This window comes from Camelus bactrianus, chromosome 7 (assembly GCF_048773025.1).
Source record: "Camelus bactrianus isolate YW-2024 breed Bactrian camel chromosome 7, ASM4877302v1, whole genome shotgun sequence".
NCBI lineage: Eukaryota > Metazoa > Chordata > Mammalia > Artiodactyla > Camelidae > Camelus > Camelus bactrianus.
In genome coordinates this window covers 93,720,898-93,742,534 of record NC_133545.1, presented here as the reverse complement: position 1 = coordinate 93,742,534, position 21,637 = coordinate 93,720,898, and the positions used below count along the sequence as shown (strand labels likewise).

General features: G+C 35.4%; 1 long non-coding RNA gene across 2 annotated transcripts; it reads right to left on the bottom strand.

Annotated features, from left to right (window-relative positions):
- Positions 1-555: 555 nt before the first annotated feature.
- Positions 556-21,307, bottom strand: LOC141578227 (uncharacterized). 2 transcript variants are annotated; one of them, XR_012508379.1, is made up of 12 exons: positions 21,127-21,307; positions 19,561-19,646; positions 19,160-19,275; positions 18,967-19,054; positions 17,601-17,666; positions 16,726-16,789; positions 15,314-15,381; positions 13,149-13,353; positions 11,747-11,854; positions 9,768-9,882; positions 9,325-9,387; positions 556-7,094 (listed from the first exon to the last, which is right to left on the bottom strand). It is a non-coding gene; the product is annotated as an uncharacterized LOC141578227 (long non-coding RNA). The 2 variants fall into 2 exon arrangements; XR_012508378.1 differs by lacking the exon at positions 21,127-21,307 and having other exon boundaries at positions 19,561-20,264.
- Positions 21,308-21,637: the final 330 nt, after the last annotated feature.

Here is a 21,637-nt window from a genome sequence, read left to right as displayed (position 1 = left end):
GGCTATATTTCCCATAAAAATTGGTATTTTTATCTGTAGGATCTTAATTGTCCATTCATTTGTTTTTTCTTTTGGTTTATTTTCTTTAACAGAGAGTGCATTTTTGTGTCTTGTTAAGAGTTTTTAATGCTCCTAACTTATTCCAAGAGACTTTCTCACATTGATAGTAAATAAGGGGAGAGGCCTTATAGTAACTGTGCATCTTTTCATGTAGTCAGGATTTTTTTTTTTTTTGGATGACTTTTTTTTTACAACTTCCACTTGGTTCACAATATTCCCATTATGACAACTCAATAAAAAATTGTAATCTATTTACACCAAGATACTTATGTCAGCACAGTGCTTTTGCTGATATGATTTTACATTAGATTATATTTTATTTGATTTACATATATACTAATACATATTTTACATATGTACACACATATATGAATATCTCCTAAATGCCATTAATTTGCATGGGGTGGTAGCTGGTAACATGTGATCTTTCTGACCATTGGTTATTCTTATGTGTGTCTAACGTACTTCTTAGAACAGATACTAGAACATCACACCTCTCATTATACAGTATTTTAAAGGTTATATTTTATTTTACTTATTTTTAAACATTTTTTATTGAGTAATAGTCATTTTACAATGTTATGACAAATTCCAGTGTAGAGCACAATTTTTCATTTATACATGAACGTACATACATTCATTGCCACTTTTTTTTTTTGCTGTGAGTTACCACAAGACATTGCATATATTTAAGATTCCACACATGAGTGATCTCATATGGTATTCCTCTTTCTCTTTCTGTTCTGCTCCACCTAGAATAACATTCTCCAGGAGCATCCATGTCTCTGCAAATGGCGTTATGTTGTCAGTTTTCGTGGCTGAATAGTATCCCATCATATAAATATCCCACATCTTTATCCAGTCATCTGTTGATGGACATTTTAGGTCGTTTCCATGTCTTAGCTGTTGTAAATAGTGTAGAGAAATCAGCTGAAAACCTTATGGGGGTTCCCTTGTAACTCACTCTGTTTTTCTCTTGCTTCCTTTAGGATCATTTCTTTATCCTTGACTCTGGCTATCTTGATTAGGATGTGCCTTGGTGTGGGTCTGTTTGGGTTCTTCCTGTTTGGGACCCTCTGAGCCTCCTGTGCTTGGATATGATTCCTTCTTTAGGTTTGGGAAGTTTTCAGTCATGAGTCCTTCCCATACCTTTTCAATCCCCTTTGTTCTTTTTCCCCTTCTGGAACTCCTATTATGCATAGATTGGCACACTTTATATTACCCCATAGGTCCCATATATTGTTTTCATTGTTTTTTATTTGTTTTTCTCTCAGCTGTTGTGATTGGTTGCTTCCTGTTGTCCTGTCTTCTAGATCACATACTTGTTCTTCTGTATTTTCTAGTCTGCTTTGCACAGCCTTTAGGTCAGCTCTCATCTCAGACAATGAGTTTACTAATTCTACTTGGTTCTTCTCTATAGTTTCTATTTCATTTTTGACATATTTTATATCCCTAAACACTATTTTTTTTAGTTCCTTCAGTATTTTGATCACTCTTTTTTGGAAACCTTGATCTAGTAGGCCATCAATGTCTATTTCCTTGATCATGCTTTCAGGGGATTTCTCATGATCTTTTAATTGGGAGTGGTTTCTCTGCTTCTTCGCATTGCTCATATCTCTCTGGCACCGTGGCTTAAGGAGTATCAGTTACCTAATTAACCTGGAGATGGTGTGCCCTTAATGATTTGATCGACAGGTCTTTGTATCTTCACCCTGCTTCGTGAACTCAGCTTGCTGTTTCATAGGCCTTCTGTTGGCGCCCTCATCTGTGCTGCTCTCAGTGGCTGTTGGCTAGCAGATTGTGTCCCCTCCTAACACTAGGTCAGGAGCTGAGCTCTTACCCGGTGGGCGGGCAGGTCACTCCCCCTCCTGATGCCACAGTCAGATGCTGTGATCAGGGGGAGGCAGGTGGGCAGATCACACCCCGTCCCAGCACCGTGGTCAGGTGCTGTGTTCCTGCCAGGAAGGTGGGTGGCTGCCCACCTGCTCTCTCCTCGTGCTGGTCACTCTGCTGCTCTGTGCAGCTGCCTGCTCTGCCTCGGGTAGGCGGTCTGTAGGTGGGCTCGGGGAAGACTGCGGAACAGCCCCACCTATGCTCTGTGCCAAATCTGAGCTCCTTGTTTCTCTTGGCAGCACAAGTTCTCTGAGGTGTCAGGGTAGAAAGATCCTCTCTGCCTCAGGCTATAAACAAGTCTCAGTCCTGCCTAGGAGGTTGTGGAGCCCCCACGTGCAGATTCAGGCCTCAGCCCCGCCCCCGCCCAGGCACTATGCACAGGAGGAGATGGTAGCTGTGGCTGAGCCCTGCCTCTCTTCTTGCGAGATGTGCCAGTAATGGCACAGGTCTGAGGAGACAAAGGCTACAGCACCCCTCCCCCCAGGGCACATGCCTGTTTACAGTTTTGTTTACCTTCTGAGTTAAAATTTACCTAACAATGAAATGTATAAATTAGGCTTTTGAGGTTCATCCTTCTATCAGTAGTTGGTTCTTTTTTATTGTTGAGTAGTATTCCATTGTTTGAATATACTATCATTTGTTTTATCCATTCTCCTACTGATAAATACTTGGGCTTTGGATATCTTTTTTTGCAAGCAAACTTTTTTTTAAAAATGCAAATATAGTATACATGCTTAAATGTGAACACATCTTAAGTATACAGCGCAGTGATTTTTCACAAAGTAAACACATCTATGTAACCTTCATCCAGTCAAGAAACAGGACATTGCTGTTCCACTTTGGGTTTCTTCCCAGTTACTACGGCACCCCTTTGATGGACTCACCATCCTAAATTCAGCCACCATGGATTGGTTTTTTTGCTTTTGAAATTTTTGGTCCCGTACTTTCCACTCAACATTATGTAAGATTCATCCACTAGTGTTTTCTGTAAACTAGTATATTTTTTATTGCTTTAAAGTATACAACTTGTATGCATGTGCCACCACTTATGGTTATGTATTTATTGTTGACAAGTGTTTGGGTCATTTTCTATTTGGGGGTATAACAAATAGTGATTATGAGAATTTTCTGGATGTCCTTTGGTGCTCAGATGTAGAAGTTTCTGAAGGGTACACACATGGCTTACCCTTGGTAATAGGGTGTGGGTCTGTGTGTATGTGTATGTGTGTGTGTGTACATATACACACACACACACACACACATATATAACTTTCATTCAAAAAGCCTATTTCCAAAGTATTTGTAAGAATTTATATTCCCACTGGCCATGTGTAAGAGTCCCCATTGCTTGTTGCCCTCACCAATGCTTCATATCACTTAACAACTAACTATTCTAGTGGATGTCTAATGGTGTTCCAAGTGTGGTTTTAGTACGTATTTCCATTATTACTAAAGAGGTCAGCCCCTTTTCATAGCTTATGTGGATTTTTTTTTGTGTGTGTGAAGCACCTGTTCAATTATTTTGCATATTTTAATATTGAGGTTCTGCCTTTTTCTCCACTGGTTTTTGTTCTTTATATGCCCTAGATACAAGTCTTTTGTTGGATATAGGTATAGCAAATATATTTTCCCACCGTGTGGCTTAGCTTTTCACTTTCTTAATGGTATCTCTTGATAAAAATAATTCTTAATTTTACTGAAGTCCAACTTAAAACTCTTCTTTTATGTTTCATGCTTTGTCCGGTTTAAGAACTCTTTGCCACTTCAAAGTCATTAAAATATCTCCTACACTATTTTCTAGATGCTTTATTTTGTTGGGGGATTAGGTTATTTATTTTAATGGAGGTACTGGGAGTTGAACCCAAGACCTTATGCATGCTAAGCACACATTCCACCTGAGCTTTACCCTCCCCCAGATGCTTTGCTTTATGTTTCAAATATATTAGATTTATAACCTATCTAAAGTTACTGTTCATGTATGGTACAGGGTTTAATTCAATGCTGTTCCATTGGTCTATATGTCTAACTTTAGGTAGTTATCACATAGACTTAATATTGTTTTATAAGTCCTTTAACATTGTTCTTTAATATCATCTTGGCTATTGTTGGCCCTTCACGCTTCTCTATGTATTTAGAATCAGCTTGTCAAGTTCTACAAAAAAACAGTAACAACAATTAACTGTTGGGGATTTTGATGTGCACATATAAATCTTTGAATCAGTTGAAGGGGAACTGACATCTTTAAAATGCTGAGCCCTCCAATCCATAAAGTTGGATTACCTCCCCTATATTTATTTTTATCACTGCTGTAACAAATTATCACAAATTTTGCAGCTTAAAGCAACACAAACTTATTATTTTATGGTTCTGTAGGTCAAGTCAGGAACAGGTATCATTTGGCTAAAAATCAAGATGTCAGCAGGGCTGTATGCCCTTCTGTAGGTCAAAGGAAGAATATATTTCCTTGTCTTTTCCAGCTTCTAGAGTTCACCCACATTTCTTTACCCATGGCCCTTCCTCTATCTTCAAAGCTAACAGCTTTACAGCTTTCTAATCCTTCTTCCAAAGTCATATCTTTCTGACCACAGCTGGGAAAGATTTTCAATTTTTAAGGACTCCTGTTGTTAGACTAGGCCCATGTAGATAATCCAGGCTAATCTCCCTGTCTCAGAGTCCTTAACCTGATACATCTGCAAAATCCCCTTTGCCATGTAAAATAACATACTCACAGATTTCAGGATTAGAGCATGGGTATAGGTAGGGGTCAGTGTGGTGCACTATTCTGTTTTTCAAACTGTTTAACATTTGACGCTTTCTGACAAACATACAAGATAGAAGATCCTGATCATGTTTAGAATGCTTCCTCTGCAAAATATTGGGCACTGAGTTTATTTGAAAGGACTGAAAATAATATTACCACAGGAATGGTTTCCTAATTCTACTGACATTTACTTACTTTATACTTAAATACCCAAAATGGTCAGCCAGGAGTGGGATCTTGGCAAATAAAATAAAAGTATAATTCAAGCTTTTATCACTGAATTTACTAGCTAATTCTATTTTAGAAACAGACAGAAAATAAAACAATTTAGAGTAAGTCTGATTACTTATATATTAAGTGAAAATTAAGTTTTAAAAGCATGTCTGAATATGGGATAAAGTAAGCATCATAAAATGTAATGTTAATATTTAGTACCTGCAAATCTCAAACTCCCAATTTATAAACAAGTTCATACTGTATAGTACAAGGAACTATATCCAATACTGTTTTGTAGTAACTTATGGTGAAAAAGAGTATGAAAATTAATATATGTATGTTCATGTATGACTGAAGCATTGTGCTGTACACCAGAAATTGACACATTGTAAACTGACTACATATATATTTGAAAGGGCTGAAAGGACTATATATACCAAGAAAAAAAATTAGATTGATAACCAACAAAAAAATCTGTCAGTAATATAATGCTAGAAACACAGACACAAAAGAAAATCTCAGGCATACATCTGTTTATAGAGTCCTAGAAAAAATAGTGCCTATGCAAGTCCTTGATAAACATGAGAAAATAGGAAAGGCAATATAAAAGTTCAAAATGCTTTGCTATGTAAGAGCTGCAAGGTGACTCAGACACAAACTTAAGTGGTCAAAATGTTTATATAATTAATGATAACAAAGTAATTGAGGACATCATTTTAAATGAGATAAAAATAGCTGCTCAATTTTCATATTACTAAGCAAGACATTTCTGTTTATAGTAGGTTTATATTATTTTTATATGTATTTATATTTTATAAAGACATCAACTTAGATCCTGGCTGATAACTGACAGTGGAGCAACTGATTGATTTAAATGGGTATCATAGACTTATCAGATTTCATATGCTTTAAATATACATTAATTATTAGCTGTCAGGAAGAGTCCAATTTTCATTTATTCTAACATAGCTGTGTCACAGGCAGGTTACTCTATTTACAATGGAGAATCATGATAGATATAAAGATATCAAGTCTTATTGATCTTCATAGGGGTGCTTTTATAAGAAAAGGAGAATAAAATAAGAAGAATCTAAAATACTATTTTTTATAGTGTTCTAACAGTTTTATCTTATTTTTATTTTTTTACTGAGTTATAGTCCGTTTACAATGTTGTGTCAATTTCTGGTGTACAGCACAATTTTTCAGTACTTTACGAATATACGTATATTTGTTTTCATATTTTTTCCCCATGAGCTACTACAAAATTTTGAATATAATTCCCTGTGCTATACAGTATAAACTTGTTTATCTATTCTATATATACCTGTCAGTATTTACAAATCTTGAACTTCCAGTCTGTCCCTACTCACACCCTGTAAAATACTATTAAATCAACATATATTTATGAAGAACTATGAAAAATGGGAAACTATAAGTTGTTTCTTTAAATTGGAGCAAAGAGAACTACTTTAACTGGAAAATAGTTAAAATCTGGCAAGTTTTATGATTTCATGTTCACCCCTGACAGCTTTTTTTCCTCCTTTCTCCTTCAATCTTTTTTGGACCTTCTAAAGAATTAAATTAAAAAAAAGAAAAAAAAAAGAAAGAAAGAAAGAATAAAAGAAAATTAAGAAACAGATTTGCATCTAAAATAACCTCCTAACTGGAAAGATTGTATACTTTGTGAAAAATTTACAGCTGCCGACTTATGATCTATGTCTCTGTCCACACTGCCTTACTTGTTAGGAAGGGTCTTAAAAAAAAAAAAAAAGGTAAAAAAAAATAGCAAATTATAATGGCTTTTACATTTTAAATTCTTTTCTTTGTGTCTACAATCTGCTCTATCATGAGTTATTAAGATAAACATTATCAGCTATACTCTACTTTCCTATCATGCACATTGTGACTCTGAGAAGCATGCACGCTCTAACTTACCATCTGCAGGTGGTGTACAGGTTAATGCAGTTCTTTTGACAATATATGGTTTTGTAGTCTAGTTGTCTAACTACTACATAATGGAAAAGATGTAGAACTACTGGTACCACTGCCCTCGGTCTCTGTCATTTACCTTAAACATACCTGGAAAAGTAGATTCAAAAACTCATTGGCAAGAACATTTTTCACACTCCAGATATGATATTCCTCTAGAGTTAAGATGGCCATTCTGAAAGAGAAACAATATTTAAGTATATCTTAAATCTTCATCTTCTTATATTATTTGAATAAAATGTTTTATTAAACTTGCAATGGTCATTTGTCTGAAAGAAAACTAATGATTTAACGTAGATGCTATGTGTTCATCTGAAAGTAGGCCAGCAAGAATAAGTTCAAAAGTAACCAAACTCTGAAGTAGTCAGTCACAACGTGGGCAATTTATCACCAAAAATCTTCTTCCTCCAGTAAGACCTGGGAAATAACTCACAGTATCTTCTGGTTCAAGGTGAAGTTTACTAACAGAACCCACAAAAGGTTCTGGTTAGAGAAAAAGGACTATTTACTAACTTTGAAAGCATCTTTCCAAACTCTCTGGATTATGCCCTTTGACCCTAACAATTTTCTAAGATCTTCTTTAAAACATCTGGCAATATTATTAGACTTCTTAAGAGATTTAAAAAAACTAAATATATATAATAAATGAGTATCTATATTAACATTTCCTCAAAATAAAATTTAACATTACTTTCACAAGTTGAATAAAGCAGTATTTTTTTTTTTTTGGTGTCAAAGTGTACCAAAAATTACATTTATATACAGTAGACAATATTTCTTGGCAGGCAAAAATATAACCAAATGCTTCTTACTTCATGTTTTGAACAATCACCTTAACAATCCTAGATGAATAATAATGTTCTTAGCTTTTATTACTTAATTATATTTTTATTATCTAATGATTTATTATTTAATGATATTTAATAATTATTATTAATGATATTCATGTATTCATTCAATATATAATACCACGTATTATAAGAAAAGATTTTAAAGCACTATGATGGTAATTATTGGCTTTCATGATGCAACTTCCATAAAAGTATATTAATACCAATGTAATGGTACAAAATAATGGGTAATACTGTCACAGTCTAGTCACCAGTGAATATGGGTAATAGGTTTGGTTGAAAGGTCCAAATTCTATTCTAAATTTTTACCATTTCATTATTATGGTTACACGGAGATGGAGCAGCTAAATGATCTTTTTTTTTAATGTTCAAAAGTACAGCCATAAGAAGAAACACGGTCTTACATAAAAATAGACAGCGATGATAACCTCCATACTTATCAAACACCCAGAAAAAAGGCAATGGAAATTGTATCTCTACATAAGGTATTTCCTAACAGAAACTTTCCTATGTTTCTGTTTTCATATATACCAAATAGAAATGGCTACCTTAGTTTTGGGCAGAAAAGTAAATGAAGATGGTTATCTGAGTTGCCAAACAAAGATCAAGCCCTGAAAAATTCATTTCTATTATTTATTTCTGTTGAGTGTCAGTTAATAAGACTATGATGATTTCTTCTGGATTTGTGATTGAAAAAAAAAAGTTACTTATTTTTCTAAGCCTGTATAAGACCACTATGGTCTACATCCTACCATCTGCTACTTGGTACATGTCAACATTTGAATACAAAGGGTCAAATTAACTCATATGTGTCTCACATATATGAATTATCTTCAGTTTCACAGGGATACATAGACATTAAGGCAAACCTATTATAATATCTTTAATAAATGTTGTGAAACTAAAAAAAATTCAAGGCTTTATTCTTTGTAAAGTACATGCTTGTTTCTGCTATTATACACTTATTCTGGCTGCTATTAAAAAACTTAGAACAGACCCTCACCAATATTATTGAAAAAAAAAATTTTAAAACTATATACACCACCCAGATTGAGATAAAAAATAATTTCCATCATCCCAGGTATCCTATGGTCCTTCCCAGTTAAATGACCCATCTCCAAAATCACTATTGTAACAATTATTAACATGAGTTGTCTCTGTTCTAGAACTTCATATAAATTGAATTGTACAATGTGTTCTTTTATTCTGTGGCTTCTTTTGCTCAATATAAGCTTTGTTTTACCATAATGTATTAAAATGGGAGAAGTAAAGATTATAAACTACAGATGTCAAGGGCTGTCTCTACTTAATTTTTATAAAATGCCTAGCTTATAAAATATAATATTTTTATGTAAATAACACTTAATGGAGTTGTTTAAAGGTGGAATGGGCTTTCCTTAGGGACAACTTGGAGGTATTGTAACCACAGGTCCAAATAAGCATTTAGCAGGGATGATGTAGAAGAGATTCAAGTATGTATACGTAAGGTATGTATAGCAATTCAGAATATAATGTATTTTTAGAAAAGAATAAATTAGTCTCTGCTAGACTCACCTTTGTGGTGTCATGTGCATTCTATGTGTCTTCTACAATGTTGGATACATCCACATGTAATTCCTTTAAAACCAGAAACCCAAATCAGTAGTTAGGATAGAGAAGGTATCATTTTTATTAGCCAGTAGCTGAAGTATAAAGTATTTTCGGTCAACTTTTTTTTTCTTTTTTTAATTACAGAAATAGATTGCTTGTTTGCCTTAAAAATTTATGACAATTTTCCAGTGGTTTCATTTTTTTAATATAATACATTCAGCTTATTAAATTTTCTAAGGCAAATTCTCTTCCCAATTTTGCATCTTTGGCTATGAATATTTTGAGTAGCATAATATAGAACCTAGAAGTAGTAAGAAATCTTTTTCTTAACCTGTTTTAAAAAATTCTTCACTCTATGTTCCTGTTGGAAGTTTACATTCAAGAAGATGTATACAATCAGACTTTACCAGGGTATCATCGGTGCAGTTGTCCTTCCAGACCTCTACATGTGCAACCACGTGTCTCTCAGTTCAACCCTAGAGAGAACTCCATCACCGTCAACATCAAATACCTTGAAGCAAACTAAAGAAAAGAAACTCTTATGGAGGGAAATTACTTTCATATTCTGAAGTATAATACATTTTATTACAAGCCGCCCTAGTAAAATTACTTAGTTCCTCAAACAATTACATTCTGGATTAAGTTCTTATTTGGAGGAGATTGTGTCATTAAAGTCCTTTGAACTTGTAGGAATTCCTGTACACTTCACAAGTCTCTCTCCTTATATCATTAGCCAGCTTAGAGAACTCTATCCTTCACCTAAATCTAAAGTTAAATTTCTTGCAAACTGAAAAAGAAGGGCCAAGTTACTATACAATATCTCACAGATTTTGAGAAGGTAATTCAAGCTTTTAAATTAATTTCTAATATTTAAAACTGATCACTTCAGAGTTGATTCTTACAATGTTGAAAATATTCCATCTACATTAAGAATCAACAAAAAGCTGGTACAGTCAGCCCCCTGTATCCATTGGTTCTGCATTCACAGGTATAAACAATAGGTCAAAAATTATATAAATATATATATATAAATTTTCCCAGAAAGTTCTCAAAAGCAAAACTTGAATTTGCTATTCACTAACAACTATTTACATATCATTTACATTGTATTTACAAATAATTACATTGTATTAGGTATTACAAGTAACCTAGAGATGATTGAAAGTATACAAGAGGATGTGCATAGGTTATATGCAAATACTATGCCATTTTACATAAGGACTTGAGCATCCATGGATTTGGTATCTGAGGGGGTCTCAGAACCAATCCTCAGCAGATAATGAGAGATGACTGTATAAAGATTTTGCCTCTCCAGTGTAATTAATGTGCACCCAATATTTTTGCCTAAGAACAATCTCAAATCTTCAATGAAGTTTATATACAACAAGCTAAAAATCCGAAATATCAGCACTTTGCTAATTAACATCAATATCAGCAAAATTGCTAGTTAGTCTAGTTGGTTAACTTCCACTAGTCCACTGGCAAAAAATAAATTAAAAAAAATTTAAGACAATAATTAACCTCAATTGAGAAACAAAGACTTCAGCCTCTTTAATACCAGAACTTTAATGTGAACAAATTATCACAAAGCCAGGTTAGAGTAATGGTATACTATCAGGGAAGATAAAAGAAATCTAAATTTTTAAGATTAAATAATTATCTACTTCACACACCCGTGTGTGTAATAATTATGTATTAATTATGCTATTAAATTAACTGAGTACATCACAGTACAACATTACTAAAGAATATTGAACTAATAAGTATCATACCCAAAATACGCAGTATTTGTGAAGCTGTATTTTAGAAATATGCAGAGATAATGACCCTAGTGAATATATAAGAATTAGGTTCCAATTAAATGTAAACTGCTGCATTTTCCTAACCAAATATGGTTAAGATTTATTAATGTAATATGCTTATAAATTACGCTATAATATTTTAGCTAGGTTTAAAAGATAAATTTAGTATTTAATAAAATTGTTTTATCATAAATTTAATTTTGCCAATATCAATATACACAGTGCTAGAAAATAAGTTGGAATTCAAGTTAAGCAAGACAAATTTTCTATATAGACTACCAGAAAATATTTTCTATATGCTTAACATTTTCAAACACATCATGAATGATGTAGTTCATTTATCATGAATTGTACATTCATCTGGAAAATCAACCATTATTAATAACAAAGATCTTAAATTACTCCACAGTAAAAAAGAATAGATGATTGAACCTTTACACTGACCTCAGTAAAACCTCAGCAAGAGATTGCTATTTGCCAAAGGGATGAAAATTCAAGCCTTAATCAGATGATTTTTTACATGAATGGATGCTAATTTTTTTCTCTGTATAGCTTCCAAATTTTGTGATGTTTAACACACTTACATTTCTGTCTTTCAGCCAGAGGTCCTCTGCAACAAGCTGATAACCCACAGGATATCTCCTTAAAATCTATGTGGCTGTCATGATTTTCACCAAAAGCATTAAATAAACCTGTAAAATAGGAACACAGAATAAATCACAGCCAACAAACTTCCTGTTAATAATGACATGCTTATGAAAGGAGGCATGACTCGCATAAACTGACTTAGTTTTTAAAAGTTATCAGTAGTTTCCACTGTCTTAGGAAGTTTTTTTTTTCCCCCTGGAATAATTATAACCAAAATTTAACTTCCTAGAAGAAAATACTATCATTTAGTGTTTGGTTTTGTCTGCCTACCTGTCTCTATCTTATATTAATTCCAAAAGTCAAAAGTGATTGTAGAATGTAAAAAATTAAAATATATTTTAAAAATTTAACTGGAAAAAAGTCAGAGACCACAATTATCCTAATTTGGAAAGACTAAGAAGAAAAAAGAAAAAAGAAGAAGAAAAGTTGAACTCTATCAAAGATATACTGTGTTGTTATTAACAAGCTTCATACAACTCCTTCATGAAGCAAAGAAAACTAACACACTATATTATAAGAGAAAGAAATTCTGTACTGCAGTCTTCATTGTACCACTTAATCTGTATAAATAAATATATTAAATTTCAGAAATAAAGGGCAATTTATAATCTAATCTTGTGGTTTTTAAACTTTTCATAAAAAATAAATGGAATCATTTTGTTTTCAAATGAAATGATTTCTCAATCTCTAATTCTAAAAAGGTAAAAACATAACTGCACTGCTGAAGTGGAAGCCCTGTCTGTTCTAGCTCCCCTAACAAATATTACTAAAACACACTAGAAACCTGAAGAATACAGACTGTCTATTTCAAGAATCTAATTCTGTGCCCTCAAAGAGCAGAAAATTGAAGCTAAGAAGTAGTTAAATGACTTGCTAAAAGTAAGAAATTTTTTTAAAAAGGTCTGAATCAGAAGCAGAACCCAAGCTTTCAGATTTCAAATACAGTTTTTGTGATTATCAGCCACAACTACTCCTTGTAAACCCCATTTAATATATATATATATATATATATATATATATATAGTAGTGAAAAGTTTAGAGCTAAGTGGGGACCTTAGAGATGGTCTAGTCCAGTGGTTTCTTAATTTTTTAAGGGTGGGGGAAGGATACAGCAGTGGAACCTTCTTCTATATAAAAGAAATACAATAGACACTACTCAGCTGAGGAAGAGGTGAGGTCACGTGTGGAAGCTAGAGCTTTGCCTATTCAGTGTCCACCACCCTGACCTTGCACCAGATGCTGAGGCACCGCACTGGAGCACAGTTTCATAATGATTGTCTTGGTCAAACTGATTTTACATATGAGAATATTCAGGTGCAGAAAGGTAAACCGACTTACACAAGGCTCCAAAGGTGGAACAAGGCTCACGTGTTTACCAAAGAACATTTGTAGAAAATAGAAGGATTCCCACCTTCACTCAGAGATGGACAAATTGGCGGTGAAGCCAATGGGCCAAATGTCTCTAAGTCAAATCATCCAGTTCGGGATTGAGCCCTCAGCAACCAACAGCATTTCTCCAGATGAATGATGTCTGATTCCTCCACTGACAATCAAATCAAAAAAGATTATAAAATCTCACTCTTCTCTTCTGGACAATTAATTAGTTCATCCTGATAATGTAACTTCTAAAGATACATTTTAATTTCCCAGTTAAACTGTTAAAAAACTACCTAAAACAAAAACTCTGAAAGACAAATGTATTGTATCTAATACAAGTGGCATGCAAATTAAATTCAAATTAACATAAAAGAGGCTTTAAAATTGGAAAAAAATTTGCAATTTCCCATTAAGCAGGCTGTTTAATTCCAACATGTAAAATAATAAACTAAGATATTTATTTTTTGCTTCCCACACTTTTATCTGTATTCACTTTGGTGATTTTAATCTCTATCTTGGATTTGAAAATTCTTGATCATAGTCTCTCCTGGCTACACAGGTAACACACTAATAGCAGAATCTCTGTTTGATTTATCCTGTCATTATGGTAACCACTTACACATTTAATACTTATTAAATAAATGTACAAAGGGGATAGACCTAAGCTTCTCCTTCTTGGTCCTAAAATTCTTACTACCCCTCCTATAAAGGCAGGAGCCTCCTCTGTAGGACAGAGTGTAAATGTATCTCGGGAGAAGGATTCCCCAACAAGGGCTGTCTTTACAGCGTGCTTTTAGATAAGATGTTTTTATGGGACATTTCAATAAAAGGATCAAGGACCTAAGCTTCCCAGTATGGTGGGAGTTGTGATGGGCATGGGAGGATGCTCACTTGGGATGAGATGTTAAAGACACTAACAGTGAAAAGGACAGGGCAAGATGAAGGGCAATTGGGAAACAGGACCACAGAGATGTGACAGATACTTCCCACTGTCATCTAAGTGATACCTACTTGAAAGAAACATTTCTACAGTTAAATTCTATAATGGGGGGTTATTTAAATGAAGCACACATATTCTCAAAGAGTAGATCACATAACCTTTAGAGATTCAGAGTGCATTAGCATTTTCAGAGTACTTTTTACATCAATAACTAGTATTTATAAATTCCTGTGCGCTAAATAAGTATGTGGAATTATTTCCATTTTGCTTTTAGACTTACTACAGCTTAACCTATTCACTGCACTGATACAGAGTAATTTTTCTAATGAATAAAAATGATAATGTACAAACTTGTTAAAGATTCTTTAATTTCTCCATCACCAGATTTATGAACATTTAGGCCTATGTGTCAGGCCCCGTTTCTTACCAGCTTTTTCACCAACACCTTACATTTAGGTTATATTGCATTACCCAGAGGTCAGGAAATGTTCTTTCACACATCCATGTCTTTATTAGCTCTTGTGTCCTCTGAGGAGAAACCTTCTCCCCACTTTCACATCCTTCCATTTTACAGCCTAACCACTAATCCTTCTGTAAACACCTTCTAATGCTTTCCAACCTCACCAGCTACCCCAGGGTCTTAGCTTCTCTCTTCCGCAATTGTCCTCCACTGTATATAGTATCCAATATTCAAGTGAAGTATGAGTCCTCATTTACAGGTCTGTGGCCTCTCTAGATTACAAAGTATTTGGATTCAGTAACCTTGTCCTTTTATCACTGTTGCTGCTAGAATTCATTTCATAGGACCTGATACACAGTAACCACACAATAAATACTTGCTGAATGAATGAATGAATGAATAGCCAAGGCAATCTTCACAGCCAAGGCTTCCCCATCCCAGCTCAGTATTCTTTCTGTTACATCAAAGAGACTCTGCCCCATGAAACAACAGACCCTGCACATTTTAACAAATGTATACAATTATTAGGAACTATTATTAGAACAGAGACTAGCACTACTGTTCTCATAGTTATGTCACATAAGAAGTGTATTAAAGCTCGTGCTGATTTGTTATTTATACAAATCAGCTATGTCTGTCACCAGTTTAAATATTAGTAATTTAGAAAACAAAAGTTATTGACTTATCTACTCATCAGAAAACATTATGACAGATCTATTTACATACCTCTTTTGTCAGTTTATATACCAACTGGAAAAGAAGAGGTGTACAGTCAACTCTGAGGGTATAATTGCCTGCAAAATAAATAAGAGAGTATTTTAATACCTCCAAATGGACTTCAAACCTGTATTTAATTCTAACTTTATTTTCTAATTATAAACAAGATATAACAGATTTCAAATTGAAGGCATCATTCCTGGAGAATTAAAAATAGGGTGGACCCTACAGATTATCATATTCAGTGAAGTATGTCAGACAGAGAAAGGCAAATATCAAATTATATCACTTATATGTGGAATGTAAACAAACAAAAAAATGATACAAATGAACTTATTTACAAACCAGAAATAGATTCACGACATAGAAAAGAAACTATGTTTACCCAAGGAGAAAGGGGGAAGGGAAGAGAGATGTTAGGAGTTCAGGATTAACAGATATACACTATTATATATGAAACAGATAAACAAGGATCTACTGTATAGCACAGGGAATTATATTCAGTATCTTATTATAACCTATAATGGAAAAGAATCTAAAAATGTATATGTATATGTATATGTATATGTATATGTATATGTATATAACTGTGTAACTTTGCTGTACACCTGAAACTAATATTATAAATCAAATGTACTTCAGTAAAAACAAATAAATAAGATTTTAGAATAGATAGATAGGTAGGTAGATAAATAGACAGACAGACAAACAGTCTGGCTAAAACTAAAACACAAGGTGGAAATAACTCTTCAGGAGCCAGAGAGGCTGCAGCACACACTCGGGATAGGAGACTGCAGAGGCAGACTCTGCTGCTAAGGCCGCAGCTCCTGCAGTAACAGTAAGGGCCATTGCTCATTACGGCAGCAGTACCTAGGGGTCTTTGGCAAAGGAAGTGGTAAGGCCATAATGTTCATGTTTTTATTCATTCATTCAATTCAATATCAAGACTTTAGACTAGAGCATGTCAGTAACTAACATGTGTCCTGTGACACTTACCTAGAAATAACCATAATATGATGAAAGCCTACAGATGCACATGCCACATGTCAGGGTCAAAAGGAAGTCTGTAGTGGGTGCTTATTTCAGAGTTGGTCCAATACATACAGGAACTATTTCTGTATGAAATATTTTACCCCAACTTTTAAAAATAGCTCCACAGGAAGAATGTCAAAAGTACTAAAGTTTTAAGTAGTAATCCAAGATAGGCAAATGGTAAATATTCTAAAGAAATTAGGATCAATAGCTTAGTTATGAATCATATTGATTCATTTGAATCATAATAATGTTCTCTCTGGTAAAATGGAGAAATGGAGGTATTATTGAGGCATCTCATAGAAAGAGAATAATCCTAGTTTATGAGTTGGAGTTGATAGACTTAAATACTGGTATACTATTTAATGACAATCTGAAATAAAATTTACCTTCTGTGTATGAGTCTGCATTGATATATGCAACCTCTCTCTCCTGGAGTGTTTTCACATTCTCCTGTAGTTGAAGCAAAGCAGTCACTTAACTCACAGCATTTACAATTGTGGAAATACAAGCAAAACAAACAAATTAATTCAGTAAAAGAGTGGTTTGCAGATACCATTATAAATCAAACGCCTATGCCTTTGACCATAATTTTAAGAAAATGCTATTAACTGCTTCATAATATTAATGCAATTAAAACAAGAAAGAAAAATATTAGTGATGCTGTAGCCACTTTTCATAGCAACAGCACGGAGACCCAGAGGAAAACTGCCCCTGATCCCCTGCACCATAATATGAAGGGGGAAGGCTCGGAGATGCTCAGCCTCACCCTGGATCTACTGGAAGAGAACTGCTCAAAGTAAGGCCTGGAAATCTGTACTTTTAAAAGGTGTCCCTGGCAATCCTTACAGACATTAAAGTATGAGATCCCTTGACATTGGGGATCCAAGTAACTTTACCATATTAAAAGTGAGGAAGTTGGAAATTTGATTTATCAAGAATTTTTTGAAAGAGAAGGTATTGATGAAAAAGAAAAAGAAAGGAGGGGAGGATAGAGAAAAAACTAGAGGGAGAGAAGAGTGGCTATTAGGACAAAGACAAGACATTTCTCTCTCACACATACATGCACACACGCACACACATTCTAGAAAAATACAGCAGAAGAAGACTAATGCCATCACACACATGGGAATATGCAGAGAGAACTCTTTTCTTCTCTCTGTTTCTCTCTCTCTCTCTCTCTCTAGCCTGCTACCTTATAAGAGCAGTTACAGTAAAAACATTTAAAGCTGTGAGTGGTCATCCCACAAATGAGAATTCTCACCTCTGCACTTGGCCACACGGGATAGATGACAGCTGATTCTGCTGCAGAGTTTCCATTATGACAGAGCTACAGTAGAAATAAAAAAGATTCCTTAACTATATGTAAAGGTAAATGTGCTGCTGAATATGATCAAGAAGCTAGTAGAAAATGGGAAACAATATTCAAATTGTCTTTTAACACACATGAATTTAAATTAATGCAAGGCATATTATCTTGTATCTTGGATTTATTTTATCTGTATTCTAAGCTGCTTAAATTATAGAAAGACACATGTATTTCTATATACATGTATTCACAAGAAATTACATATTTCTAAAAGTAAATGACCTTAATGAATAAGATCTGATTCATCTAAATAAGTGTATTATGAAATGCATGTTCATAACACCAACATAATAATAAGACTTTGCAATATAAATGGAATCAAATGTGATACAAGTAACTGTGATTTTATTCCCATACTTATTTGATTCATATTATTATTTTAAAGTATGCAGAAATGAGTCAGAAGGAAAGCATTTTAAAAACCAGACACAATGATAAGAAAGATATGACATTCTTCAAATCAATTCTATAAAATTTGGACTCATAAATGATGAACAAAACAGAGGATAGTCACAGGAAAGTGCTTTTTGGTGCACCTGCCTTTAAAAAAAACACACAAGCCTACCATGAACATGTAAGAACTTAGAGTTACTGGACAGAGAGCCTAAGGGAAGAAGACGAAAGAAGGGGGCCTATGAAAGACACTTTAAAATAAAGCATTAAGAGCCAGTGACAAATGAAAATTAATCATAATTGAATTAAAAATAAATCCTTGAAATTTTAGAGTAATTCAATTTACAAAATGATTGTATTATACTTCCCAATCAGGCACTTTTGTAAATGGTAAAATATACCTATGGTTACAATTTAGTACGGAATCCATAAAGGAGAGACTATAATCAGAGTATAGTCATCTTAAAAGAGCATGTTGTTTTCCTAGATAGAAGAAATCCAAGGAAACTGTAAAAACTTGAAAATTAATGCCAAGGATCTATATCAGATTTTCAATAAGCTAATTCACTTGTCAGAAGCAGCTTCCTAGGTTTGACTATTTTCTGAGCTTACAGATTTTACTTACTTATCACAAAACAAATACAAATAGAAACTAAAATATTTTTAAAATAATGAAAAACTTGGTTTGTACTTAGTAATTAAGAGGTTGTTCTGTTTTACCAAACTGATGTAAAAGCAAAAGCAAACTCTATTTCTTAAATTTTCTTGAGTATTTATCCAAATTAAAACAATATCAGGTAATGGAACACATCTGTGATTACCCTGAGATACATGTTGACCAAGAAGATACGTTTTCTGTCTTAGTTACCTCAGCCCATTTGTGGAACCCAGAGGTCCAAATTTTTCTGCATCCCAGCTGGCAAAAATAAAAATGGTAGTTCTTCTCGGTCTCCAGCCTGTAATCATTGTTAACATACATGGTTAGGTACATCTGCCTAAAAACAAAGGAAAATTCACTCAAGTCACTTTCTGTCATCACTTGCCAAGGAAATATTATTTACCTCTACTAATCAGTTTTCCAAAATTCTGGACAACTTCTTATAAATCAGCAGTTCCACTGGTTAGGTCAGTACCTCCAAATACCCAGAAGTCCTGATGATCTCCCAGAATAACACACCTGTTTGGAAAGGAAGGCATTCAAAAGAATGACAACTTAGAATGTATTATAAAGAGCAGTAATTTATGTTTTTAAATTAAACTTCCTCCTGCTTGAGTTTCCTCCATAGAAAACCATCAAGGTAGTGTCTCCTTTTAGAATTTACCTTTTTTTCCCCACATTTAATTATATCACATCAACCAGGAAAAAAATATTAAGAGTTGATTAAAATTTATCTTCTCTTACTCCTGTAATCTTTGTAAAAACAAAATGTTTTAAGACATTTTAAAAAATCCACCAACTCACCAAGTTTCACAGATCCTCAGGTAGTTCTGATTACATCGTAAATGCTTGTGATTTTCTTGATGTTATGAACATGCAATTTAACCTTCCTAGAATTTCACAAAGGGAACAAATTACTTCACATAGAGCATTATGTCTAACAGGTTCCTTCCAATGTTTTATTCTAAGTCTCAGAAGTACAGAAAACTGTTTAATAGGATGATAAATTCCCATATGCCCACCATCTAAATTCAATCATTGTTAATACTGTTGAACTATTTGCAAGCGAGTTGCGCAAATCATGACAGTTCTCTCCTATGTATTTAAGAATGCACCTTACGGTGAGATTAAAAAAAAAAATCAGTATTTTATATTTTTCCTCCCTCATAGCTCTATTGTTGGTATTTATTTAAACTCCAAAATCATTATTCAACGTGAAAAAGAATCTTGTTCTTAGCAATTAAAAAAAAAAAATTGTGTATTTGTCCATTTAGAGCTCAAATCAATTAAAGGATATAAGCCCCAGATGCTTTTTTTGATATTTTGACCAGGGAAAATTTCTGTTTCTGACTTTTCTCTTAAACTGTTACTGAAGCTACATACTCTGTTTTCCTTGTGTCTGTATGTGTCTGTTTATAAATCACATTTTTCATTGTGTACCTCTAGAGGGTATTAATACATGAGATAATAAAGTCTATGTTAAAGGAACTCAGTTCTAATTGAGTTAAATAAACACTTTTTTAAAAATTCTTATAAAATAAAACTGAACTTCTAATATCTTAAGACTTTTGAAATTTTAAAACAAGCTTCTTACAGAACTTATACAATACTTGCAGAATCCAAATTCACATTGCTAAGGCAAATCATTAACCAACAAGGCTCATTTAACCATTTTAGTTTAATAAAAACAGCTATCTCCTCTCTGATTCATCAGTGTGAAGTTTCCCTTTCCCTCTACATTTCAAGCCAGTCAAACTAAAGTTCTGATCATGCCATGCTGTTCCCCAACCCTGCACAAGCTGTCCTCTGCAGCTGGCGTTTACTGCCTGTCTTGATTCTGTGGAAATCTTAGTTTGTGTAAAATTAAGCTCAATGAGCACCTGTTCCGTAGTCATGCCTCCTTAACACCAGTGCTGTCCGGGGTTAGTAACAGTAACGACTATGCTGGTAAGCGCACAGGGCCATGTAGCAGTTAAGCGTTCACCACTGTGACCATCTAACCCACCCCCACAGAAGTGACCAGTGAACTTCGCTCCTTCCCCTCTTCTCTCCTACTCCTTCCCTTAAGTTAACCTAGGGTTTTGCATGCATAGCGTTTTGACAGTTATCTGAAACACTGTTTTAAACCCTCAGTTGAAAAGGGAAGACAAAATGTTACACCTGGCCCGGAGAAGGAGAGGGGTGGGGAGTGGCCCAGAGGAAGCCGAACGGGACGCGCGGCCTCGGATCACAACACAGCCCCGTTCCTTCCCGAGTTTCGCAGCCGGGAAAGCAGAGGCCTGGGGCCCGGACCGCCTCGGGGCCTTCGGGGGAGGCCGAGGGAGGGACGGAGACCCGCGCAGGGCTGGGGAGGGACCCGCAGGGACTCACCGTCTGTGCAGCGGCTCCTGACCCACGGTGGACGGGCGGCGGTGGCGGTTGAATCTGCGGGGCCGGCTGAGGCGGCGGCGGCGGCGGCGGCGGTACCGGCTGAGGGGGCTGAGGCGGCGGCGGTACAGGCTGAGGCGGCGGCGGCTGCGGTGCCGGCTGAGGGGGCTGAGGCGGCGGCGGCGGCGGCGGTACCGGCTGAGGCGGCGGCGGTAACGGCTGAGGCGGCGGCGGCGGCGGTTCAGGCTGCGGTGCCGGCTGAGGCGGCGGCGGCGGCGGTGGTACCGGCTTAGGGGGCTGAGGCGGCGGCGGCGGTTGAGGCGGCGGCGGCGGTTGAGGCTGCGGTGCCGGCTGAGGCGGCGGCGGCGGCGGTACCGGCTGAGGGGGCTGAGGCGGCGGCAGCTGCGGTGCTGGCTGAGGGGGCTGAGGCGGCGGCGGCTGCGGTGCTGGCTGAGGGGGCTGAGGCGGCGGCGGCACCGGGTGAGGCGGCGGCAGCTGCGGTGCCGGCTGAGGG